The sequence below is a fragment of the Sturnus vulgaris genome, chromosome 14 (assembly GCF_052056855.1).
Source record: "Sturnus vulgaris isolate bStuVul1 chromosome 14, bStuVul1.hap1, whole genome shotgun sequence".
NCBI lineage: Eukaryota > Metazoa > Chordata > Aves > Passeriformes > Sturnidae > Sturnus > Sturnus vulgaris.
The window spans coordinates 15434879-15445680 of NC_142256.1; the positions used below are offsets into that span (position 1 = coordinate 15434879).

General features: G+C 42.7%; 1 protein-coding gene and 1 long non-coding RNA gene across 5 annotated transcripts in view; both read right to left on the bottom strand.

The window, feature by feature from the left end:
• The window catches only part of TENM1 (teneurin transmembrane protein 1), a 318181-nt gene extending 316619 nt beyond the window's left edge, over positions 1 to 1562 (bottom strand). For all 4 annotated transcript variants that reach the window (XM_088173259.1, XM_088173258.1, XM_014886212.2 and 1 more), the window contains exon 1: positions 1465 to 1562. The gene's annotated coding sequence lies outside the window, so the exon portion shown is untranslated. The remainder of the gene's footprint in view (positions 1 to 1464) is intronic.
• Positions 1563 to 7229: 5667 nt separating this feature from the next.
• The window catches only part of LOC148222161 (uncharacterized), a 516376-nt gene continuing 512803 nt past the window's right edge, over positions 7230 to 10802 (bottom strand). The window contains exon 5 of the long non-coding RNA XR_015806785.1: positions 7230 to 9381. This is a non-coding gene — a long non-coding RNA (uncharacterized LOC148222161). The remainder of the gene's footprint in view (positions 9382 to 10802) is intronic.

A 10802-nucleotide genomic window follows, 5' to 3' on the forward strand; every position in this document is an offset into this window, starting at 1 on the left:
TTTGAAAAGAAACCATGGACAAGAAAGAAGGAAAGCTATTGGGCTGTGTCTCACCTTCTGATGTATAGCTCTCCCCTTACTACAGTTTATCTTGCTATCTGTGATTCACAAAGTGCTCTCTACAACACCAGGAATTCCATACTTCAAATATCAAATTGCTTTACGTTAAGGTTCACAATTAACAGCTAAAATCCAGCACTAGGAGTGGTGGGGTTTGTTACTGCAAAACCATTTGGAGAGACAGAAGATGTCTGAGATGCTTGCCCCACCACACGGACAGTTGGTATTTATTTCCATAGTAGAGTGTATCTGACTCGTTAATTATCAGGGAAGCATCAGCACAATCAAGATGGGTATCTACAACCTTTGGATATTGGGAAAACAATCAATAAAAGACTATCACTACGATAGTTACTATACAGCCTAAAAAGGTAGCATATATTTAAGCCAAATAAAGGGGAAGGCGGGGAGTTCTTGGCATTGATTTCAGTATTAGAACACGTAAAGCCCAGATCTGCTAAGGTAAACGTGTTGCCATTCAGCACGGTAAGAGCACACAGTTAAATACTACAGAGGCAGGTTTCTCACTATGTACCACAAACATATCCACAGCTGGTCTAAGCATACATCGAGCTTAAACAGTCAGTCACGAGCTACAGCTGGAAGGTGTTTTAGAGAAAAAACAGCTGGAAGCAGCAAAGCAGTGTAACGACTGTATGTACACACGCCTTGACTAAAAGAGATTACCAGATCCCACAGTCACTGGCAGGAGAATGCACCAAGCACACGTTTAGCAGATTACGCCTGAGCGGTGAGAAATCAGGCAGCTCTCTCCTCCAGCTGGGAGCGAGCGCGGTCCCGCTGCCCCGGCGGAGCCGCCTCACCCCTGCGCGCACCGGAGATGCGGCATGTGAGCGGCCCGGGCGCTCCCGCAACGCCAGCGCGGAGCCGGAGCCCGGCCCCCGGCAGCGCCCCGCCTTTCGCCGCCGCCGCACCCCGCGGAGAGCCGCGCACCCGCCGCGCTCCGCCTCGGGGACGGGAGCCGCTGCCACTCGGGGCGATGGCAACCGCGGCCGGACGGTCAGAGCGCCGCTCCGCGCCGGCACACGGCGCCCAAAGGAGACCCTGTAGGTGTGCGGGGTGCCGGGGCTCAGCCCCGAGCGCAGCATCGCTGCTGGGCGCCCACTCCCGCAGCCGCGCGGTGCCCGCACGCACCGCCCCGGAGCCCGGCAGCCGCCCGCTGCACCCGCCGCCCCCTCAGCGCACACGGAGCCGCACGTACACACCCAGTGCCATCCGCAAAAACCCTCCGGGAGCGCCCGGCGGCTCCCGCTCCGCCGGGATAAGGCACCTCCGGCGGCGCCCGGCGCTCCCCTCTCCGCCCCGGCGCGGACGCCGTTGCCCCCCGCGAAAAGCGAAGTTCGGGCGCCTGCGGCGCCGCTCCCGCCTCCCCGGCAAACTTACCGAGCGCGGCCACCGGCTGAACTTTCAGCAGCGCCCCGGCTCAGCCCCGACGACGACTTCGCCCATCGCCTCTAGGTGCGGTGTCCGCGCCCCGCTCCCCGGCGGCTGCGGCGCGGGCCAATATAAATCCACATCGCCGCTGCCGGCGGCTCCCCGGCAGCCCGCCCTGGCCCCTCCGCCCCGCCGGGGCGACGCGCGGCTGCCGGTGCCGCGGCTCGCCCCGCTGCTGCCCGCGGCGGGCGCTGGGAGCCGAGGCGTGAGGGGACGCGTGGCCGGCGCGGCGCAGCCCCGCCGCTGCTGCCGCCGCTGCTCTCCGGCGGGTGTAGTGTCAGCGGCGCCGCTCGCTCTCAGGGTGGGATTTTTCTTTTTTTTTTTCCCCTTTTCGGCTTCTCCGCTGTTAATGAGCATGCCCGGGAGAGCTGCGCAGGCGCCTTGCCCACCGCCGCGCCTCGAGCCGCCTCGCACCGACCGCGGCGGGCGAGGGCTGAGGGGGCGAGAGCCGCGCCGGAGCTGCCCCGCGGCGGGAGGGAGGGGGCGCCGGCGGGGATGGCGAGGGAGGGACCGGGCAGCACAGGCTGAACCGCCCCCGCCCGTGGAAGATTCGGGCAGAGTTCGGGAAGTCTGCGGGAAGGTGAGGCAGCTGCGCTCTCCTGAGGGAGGGATGCTGCCCCGGCTCCGCGGGGATCCGCTGCCCGTCCCGGGGAAAGGCAGGAAAGAAAGCCCCACCGGCGGGCCTCTGCCTTGGGATGTAGCGCGGAACACCTTCTAAATAATTTACCTTGCCCAGGAAATGAGACCGATAGTGGAATCAAGGCTTGGGAGAGGGACGCTGATTTATACAAGGTGCTTCAGCAGGTTTCCTTTCGCGATCTGAGTTTATTAAGGTGGGGCTCTCCTGTGGCCACCTCCATTAACAGTTCTGGTCCTTAGTGGAGGAGAACTTTATCAGCTGGTGATGATCCCTATATTTTCACCATTTCTACACTGTTTATTCTCAAGAGGACATACAAGGCATAAAGGTTATGGCCACCTGCTTTCTTCATAACAGCTAATTCTGCAGCAGCACTTAATTTTTGTAAAAATTTTACTGTGCTGAAGAAATCCAAGGAACTGTAAAAGGTGTACCTCTGAGGATGGAAAACACTGGGGAAAAAAAAGAGTCCAATTTACTATTGCTGGTACTTCTTCATGAGTTTCTGCACAGACCACCTAAAGTGGGGTCTTTTTGTTTACTCTGTACTATGCCCCAGAACATACCTCATTCAGACAGTTAGTTTATGTTGTTTACGTAAGTATTTGGGGAAAATAGCATCTTGAAGATACATAGTATCTTGCAATGCATAAATAAAAAATAATAAATTAGGCAAAATCATCTGTTATTCTATACATTACTTTCGTAGGAAGCCCAGAAAAGCCAGACGTAACCAAATCTACTTCTCATGAATCTTGAACCATTAACTATTTCTAAAAGTTAATTATTTTAAGCCAAAACAGTCCTCTCTAGTTTTTGTGATTTAGTGCTGGTAGGTAGAGTAATTCTTCAGCAGTATAGATCAGTCTGAGCTCTTCTGAGACTAAAGTAAAAGGTAAATTTTCCTTCCCAGTAGACATGGTTGTTTTGGTTTCTTCTCTCTCTGGATAGACTTTAACATTTTTTTTTCATTAACACAAAAAATTAGATACCATGGATTGAACATGGAAATAACTCAAAAACAAAGAAAGAAGAAGGTCTGGAATGAAGTCACCATGTTAGTCACAGAAAAATAAACCAAGAGAGCTGACCCATCTAGAGTCCAGGTTTTAAGATAGTACCAAAGTCAAGTAAATGACTCTGCTATAGGCAGACAGAGAACATAAATTAATAATTCTTCTTTTTGAAATCCTATGGAATTGCCTGTTGTAGTCATTAACATATAGAAGTCATAAAAAGATGGTAGCCTCATCAAGGGAAGGCGTAAAAAGACAAACATTGGAGATGGATGTTTAATTCTATCTCTGTCTCCTCAGCCACTGCTGAGGTAAATGAAACAAAGTAGAAAAACTCAGCAGTCGAAAATTGTAGCCAGGTATCATGGGGAGTGCCTGGTGTGTAGTGTGTGTGTGTGTATATATATCTATATAAGTATATATATGTGTGTGTGTGTGGTACTTTCAGATACCCACGGATGTTCCATAGTGAGTTGGGGTTAGGGAAACTCAAAAGGTTTGCTTGGAGAACCACACAGATACTATGTGTTATTCCATGAGAAAGATGCAGAAGAAAGTGTGGAATTTCAGGTGTGTTACATGCAAACTCCAACAGAAATAGGAGCAGATTGCAGTGCGATACAAGACCCATGGGATAATAAGAGTGCTTTCTTAAGGGGAAATGCTCCAATAGAAGGAACAGATACAGATAGAGAGCTCTCCAAGAATCAGGATGGATATTTTTATACCTGGCAACAAGATTCCTTAAGTACATCAGACCTAAATACATTTAGCAAAAAGAATTCTGACCCTCAGATTTCACTGTCAAGCCTGCTAAACTAGTTTAAAATAAAGCAACAAGTAAAATATTGCTAGATATGCTGGCACCAAATGGAGTTTTCTTACACATGTAGGTTTATATAGTATTACAGCTCTCTGCAGTAGAGATTTCCTCTGTAAGTAGCAGGGGATGGTATCTTGAGTGCACGGGTGCAACACTTGTCGTTGCATCACTGATGCTAAGGACTGGTTTGACACCTTTTGGCTTGCTCAAGTTCAGATAAGCCTTCTGAGTGAGTCATTGTCTTTACCTGGTGAGTTATGCTGAAGCACTGTTTTTAATTTATTTTCATACCTCCTGTGGGAATACAGATCATTGCCTGCATTGCAACAATTTTGGTTAAGACCTGAGACACAGCTGCTGGTCTCACAGCTGAATAGGGACTTTTCAACCCACCTGGGGTAGGATATCACCACTCACCAAAGTTCTGTCAGCCTGTGCTTCTGAGAATGATGCTGAAAATTCCTCTCTGTGTGTCTTGTTTCAATCAGATAAAAATTCCTCAAAAACTTCTCTGAAGTTCTGGGGAATTTGCCTAGTTTATACTAGACTGCTTTCCTGACAACTGTGAGACATAAGATACTTCCCTAAATATGTGTAGTGATTGTTTGATTTGCCATTTGTGGAAATTACTCCTTCATACAGTTAACAGGCTTCAAAACACAGAGGCAAGAGGTCACCCAGATCCCACTGCTAAATACACAAAATACAAGGTTCAACTTCATAGAATCACAGAATAGTTTGTGTTGGAGGGGACCTTCAAAGACCCATTTCATTCCAACCCTCCTGCCATGTGCAGGGTCACCTTTCACTAAACCACATTGTTCAGAGCTCCATCCAGTTGACCTTGAACACTCCAGGGATGGGCATTCACAGCCTCCCCGGGCAAGCTGTGCCAGTGCCTCACCACCCTCACAGCAAAGAAGGTTTTCCTAATACCTCATCTAAAGCTTCCCTCAGGCAGCTTGAAGCCATTCCCCCTTGTCCTGTCACTCCATGTCCTTGTAAAAAGTCTCTCTTACAGCTCTCTTACTGCCCTGTCAGGTACAGGAAAGACTTGTTTCTTCCTGTCTTTTCAACAGAAAAAAACTATTTCAGAAAGGTGATGAAATACTTACAGTGAGTCCCTTAATACTGGTAGTAAACTACCCAAATATAAAGGGCATTGAGATCCCAGCTGTCTGACCAAAAGTGACAGAAGGAGCTGAGTAGCAGTAATAATAGTGCCCTGCGCCTTTTGGAACAGGGAGAAAAATTATAAGGACATTAGAGAAATTGTCAACCTCTAAAAGGACACTGTTGAAGAAGATCCTGTAGTGCACATCAAGGTGGGTTCCCAACCATACTGCACAAGGTTGCATTTTTTTTAAAAACCCAGGTTTATACTTGATAAAACTAATGAGACTGATTGTCAGGCAGTTTGCACAGTGGTTTTGGAAAATTTCAATTTTTTAAAATGATACCTTGCATCAGTCTGATAGAAGTGCATATGAGGTGTGGATGCAAAACAGGATCAAAACATAAGTCTAACTGCCCCCAATGCAAATTGTCTGGAATGGTGTACAAACTGAAGGGTAAAAGAGAATCAAGATCATTTTTTTAATACTTACGAGTATACCATGTTATTATATGTTTTTCTAGTTATGTGTGTACTGAAAAGAAAATTGATACATTGCACTAAAGTGACGTACAGGCACACAGACTTGCACTTAGTCTGGGAATATTCAAATTTTTAAAAGATAAGAAAGATGAAAGTGAGGTGTGAAACACCAAGCAGAAGTTTTTAATTTCTGGACCAAAAGAAGGGGCCAGAAAGTAGGGAAGGTTGCTATTCTATTTCATTCTTCGAGAGAAGACCTGGATTTTGTGAAGCTAGGCTAAATACACCAAGGTGTAGAAAACTGTCTATGAAATTGCACTCCCATGTTATTACCAGTTCCTGAACAGGTTTTGCCCCAGAATTTCTGCTAGAAACTGTACTTCCATACTACTGTATATAGTAGAGATAAAAGAGAAGTAACTGCAATTTCTGATGGGATATTTCTTTCCAGAAACTGTACTCCCAGAAGCAAATGGATAGAGAGAAACTGATTTTTTTTTAAAAAAAAAAGAACTGAAAACTGGTATATTTTCATAGTCAAGTGGTGAAAAATGTACCAGAAATAGATTTGTTTACAGAACAGTTTCTACTGAAGGACTGAAGGAAGCAGCACTGCCTTGTAGGCTGTTTACAGGCTATGAAAAAGGAATCCAAACATGATACTGACTCTCTCTCAAGGCTCTCCATCACTACATGACACCGGTCTCCTTAGTTCCTTTTTTAAATTTTCAAAGAAAAGAATAAGTTTTACAGTGTCATGTCTCACATTCAGAAAGAACTCCTGTAAATAACTGCAAACCTTCTCACAAAATTCACCCCTAAGGTGTCTTGTTCCAAGATGCCTACCCAAAAAATCTGGCAATAGTTGGGCTGTTCATGTGCTGCAACTACTGTCTAACACATTGACCAAAAAAGCAAGTAAGTTTCCTGATATAGTCTCATTTACCTGAATATATCAATAAACTTTCAGAAGCAAAAATTATGCATCTTTTCCACAAATATGACTCCTTCGTTAACGTGCCATGGGGAGAAGAGGGAAGAGCTGCGATTTCGATGGCTGGGGAGGTGTGTTCGGGACTGATTTTCCTATCCCATGAACACAAGGTGGTGCTGATGCTCCTGGCACCGGGGCTGATTCGCCCCTTCCCAGGAAGCCTGACTTGGGTGGTGGTCGCCGATGCGTAGACGGAGTGCCAGGCATTTCATTTGCCTTAAGTAAATTATAAGAAATACTATCTATTAAGATAAAAAACTTCTTTAACATTAAACTCTTGGTTTTTTTTTAATAAACTGGAAAAAAAATTCAGTTTCCAACTGACATAGAGAACTGTTTTCTTCATTATTTTGGTTTGAGCTTCAGAACCCTCCAAACAGACAAGTTGTATTTCCCAGCTTCCCTCCAAGACCCAAATAAAATGAATTCTAGGACATGAATGAGAAGGAAAGAATATGTAAGAGCATCCATATATTTTCAGATCTTAAGAAAAAATGAAGAAAAACTCTAAAGTCACACAAGAGAAACATGCAAAAATGTATAAATAAGTATGCTCTCAGGTAATTGAAAGGAGCTGGAGGTATGAAAAGATTAGTTTAAATGCTTTGCTGCCTTTAGAGGGAATTTCTTTGGTACTGCAGAAAGCTGTACATAAACTGGAAGATTTGAGAAACCTTTTACTAAGAAAGATGACTCTTAGAAAACATTGTTGAAAAACATTCAATTGAAATGTTTATTCCAAAATATGAATACATGCTAAAAGATGTTTGAGTATATTCGCTTGTCCATTTGAGTGGAACTAAGGTAAAGCACTTTTGAAGAGAGATTAAACTTCCATATAACAGGGATCATTTCTTTCCCAAATGAAATAATAAACTTATCATTTCATTGAAAGCTGACATTGGAGAAGATAAGGAACATAAAAAATAAAGGCATGTTTGATAGAGTATTTTGGATACATTGTTTCATCAGTCTCATGGTTACCTTCCAGTTTAATTTATTGTATAAATAGGAAATCCTAATCAGGATCTGTTTTCAAATATATTTTATAAAGACATAAAATCCCTTCTTCCATACTTGTCTTTCAGGTTCATCTGATAAGTACATATTACCATGTTAGGGAGAATTCTGACTCACTGTTCAGTGCAATATTTTTTGAGGCAAGTGAACATACTTTATGAAGGATAATCTACCCAGCCTTTCCTCTTCCCTTATATTACATAATAATCCCCTGAGTTCCTGCTGTTTTTCTTCTTTCTTTTATTTTTGCTGATCTCTTATGCTTATGTATTTACTTTTTCCTTAGGAGACTATACAAAAACAAGACCTAAATATCTTAATCTCTTCAGCTTAATTAGACATGAAAGTAACTCTGGCCTCATTAAGAAATGTCCTGAAGCAACAGGTAGAATGGAATAAGATGAGTTTGAAATCTGATCCTGAGATCAGCTTGTCAGACAGTCCTAGTTATTAAAGAAGCCTGGGAAATCGCTACTGTAGAGAAAAACTAAATGCTTAGTATAAATCTCAGTGGAAGAGATGACTAATTAGAGATAATTATACACAGATTTCTTGCATTAAAAGTGCTTTAAAACATAAACATTCAAATTTTACTTAGACTCCCAAGTGCTTCCTAGGAGGCAAGCTTGCAAAAAATATCTTTTAAATTATGTCAAATGCTTTTAAAACAAATGGTCTTTAAGAGGCATCTCACTGAAAATTGCGATGCTTTATATTTTCTTGTTCACCTTCACTTTTGTAAGAAACTGCAATAAAATTTATGGCCTAAGCTAGTATCCTAATTGTCCTATAACAAAGGTAATCAAGAGTCGTGCTGGAATAATTTGGTACTGTTCTCTAGCAACTTCAGATATTGTACCCAAAATTCACTTGATAGAAACACATTGAACTGTCTTCGGAACTGAGGCTGAAACGGTCAGAAAACTGATAACTAACTTTAAAAAGGATGCTATGCTAAAAAATATGTTATGTATGAGATAAAACCAACCAAACAAAATCAGAACAGAAATTAAATTCAAATGAAACAAACCAAATGACCCAAAACTTAGGATACAATCCATTAGCAAATTTCTGGAATACTTATTGAAAATTATGAAGGTTAGTGTAGAAGATTGTCAGGTATCTTCAACCCTTAGCATCACTTACCCTGGAGCAAATGGAGAATTTCAAATTTTTACAAGGGAGTCTCATTTTCTTCATTTTCATTTATTGTATTTGTTAGCAAAATCTCTCAAATGACTCCCACAAAAACTGCAGGTTGAAACATATGGATGTTGGGGTTTTTTTAGGTAGTAAATTAAGACACCATATTTCACACAAACATTTCTGAGGCTTACATCATTCTCATGCAGGTGTTCAGGAAAATCTATACATACTTCTTTATTCAAGATTCACTGAGAAGGTTTTTAATCCTTTAAAATATTGCCAATTCATATGGTTCCTTTTGGAAAAACAGGAACACACAGCAATCAACCATTCATCCATCCATCCATGTAGATACCTGTCAGATTCTTTATCTTCTACCGCACATTGATGTCAGAAGAACATATAATGCCTTTATTAGCAGCCTGAGCAGTGGGCAAGAGCATACACCTGGCAAGTTACCAAGTGTATAATAAAACCAAGTGGAGGGAGGAGATCCATCACAGCCCAGGGCTCACAGGACCCTTAGGAAGTTCAGTCAGGGGTAGCACAAAGTCGTGCATGTGAGTGCAGAGGAGTCATGTGCCTGTACAGTGCAGAGCTGAGGCAGGACAGCAGGAGCACCTGGGGATCCTGAGGAACAAACTGAACAAGAATTAGCAAAATATCCCTGAAAGACAGTAGGCCATTCTGTATCCAGCAGGTAGGGGAAGTCATGCTGTGCCTCTCTGTAGGACGTCTGAGTCCACACCTGACAGATGGTTTAGAGTTCCCCTAGTACAAGACAGACAGCAACTTTCTGGAGTTGAGCAGGATGGGACAGGGAAAAAGGCAACAGGCACACATGAGAAATTCCAACTAGATACTATGAGAAGTGTTTTCAAATTTGTCATGTGAGTATTTTCATTTCATGGAAATACTAGAACATGTTGCCTGGAGGGGTCTCATCTTTGGGAATATTCAAACTTGAAAGGTCCAGGCTCCAAGTGGTAGTAAGATTAAAAATTTCTTGAGATCCCTTCCAGCTTATTTTTATTTCTATGATAGATCACATTTTTTCATTACACCAAAAGAAAACAGGATAAAAATACTTTCATATAAAGCCTTCACAGTCACTCTATTTATAACAAACTATTCCTTTTAATTTATTCAACCCATTGTTCCAACTAGATAAAAGTTCTGAATAGACACAGAAAACACATTTTTTCAGCACTTCACTTAACTTTGAAAAGTGAGATTTATATCATCGTTGTCCTTCCAGTCCTTAATGTCTTCTAGTTATGGTCATTGCTATCAGCATATATTGAAAGAGATCAGTGATTCTGAGTAGGTGAAGAGTTAGATTATGCAGCTGGTCATAACAAATAGTGAGTGTTTAATCACTGTGAGAAATTTTTAAAGGAGCTGTTCTTCAAGTACAAAAATCTCAGGTTTTATAACTAGAATTGGTGCTTCACTACTAATCATGTCAATAGTTTGAAGTAAGAGCAAATGAACAAGCTTAATATTCTCACTATTTATCTTTTTTTCACTTGCTTACCATCAGAACGTACTTTCAGTGGTGATGGGGATAGAGGGTCAATGAAAGCAGAGTGTGGACACCCATGATCATATAAAATACACTGCAATGAAAGTAAACACTGCAGGTGGCTATAAAAATGTCAGGAAAAAGCAATAAATTTGCAAGATTTGTCTTGCCAGAAAAAGTGAAATAAGTAGAATACCGTGGCCACATTTGTTCTATAAATGGATTTTTTTAAGCAGAAAAGAATCTTTTTAGAAGCAGTCTTCAAGTCAAAATGGAATTGGACAGGAATTATTTATCAGACAGACAGTAATAAGCTGTAACTGGAGGATGTCTGAGTCTTACAGTGCTATAGCAAGCACACAGACAATTACAGAAATATTCTGATAATTATTAATGCAGTTTGAGGGTGCCAGTTGCAGAAGGCTGGATCCCACATTCTGTAGCACATTTTTAACTATGTTATAGGACGAAAATGTTAGTATTCAAGGCTGCTTGCTCTTTTCTGTTAATTTACATTTATATTCTT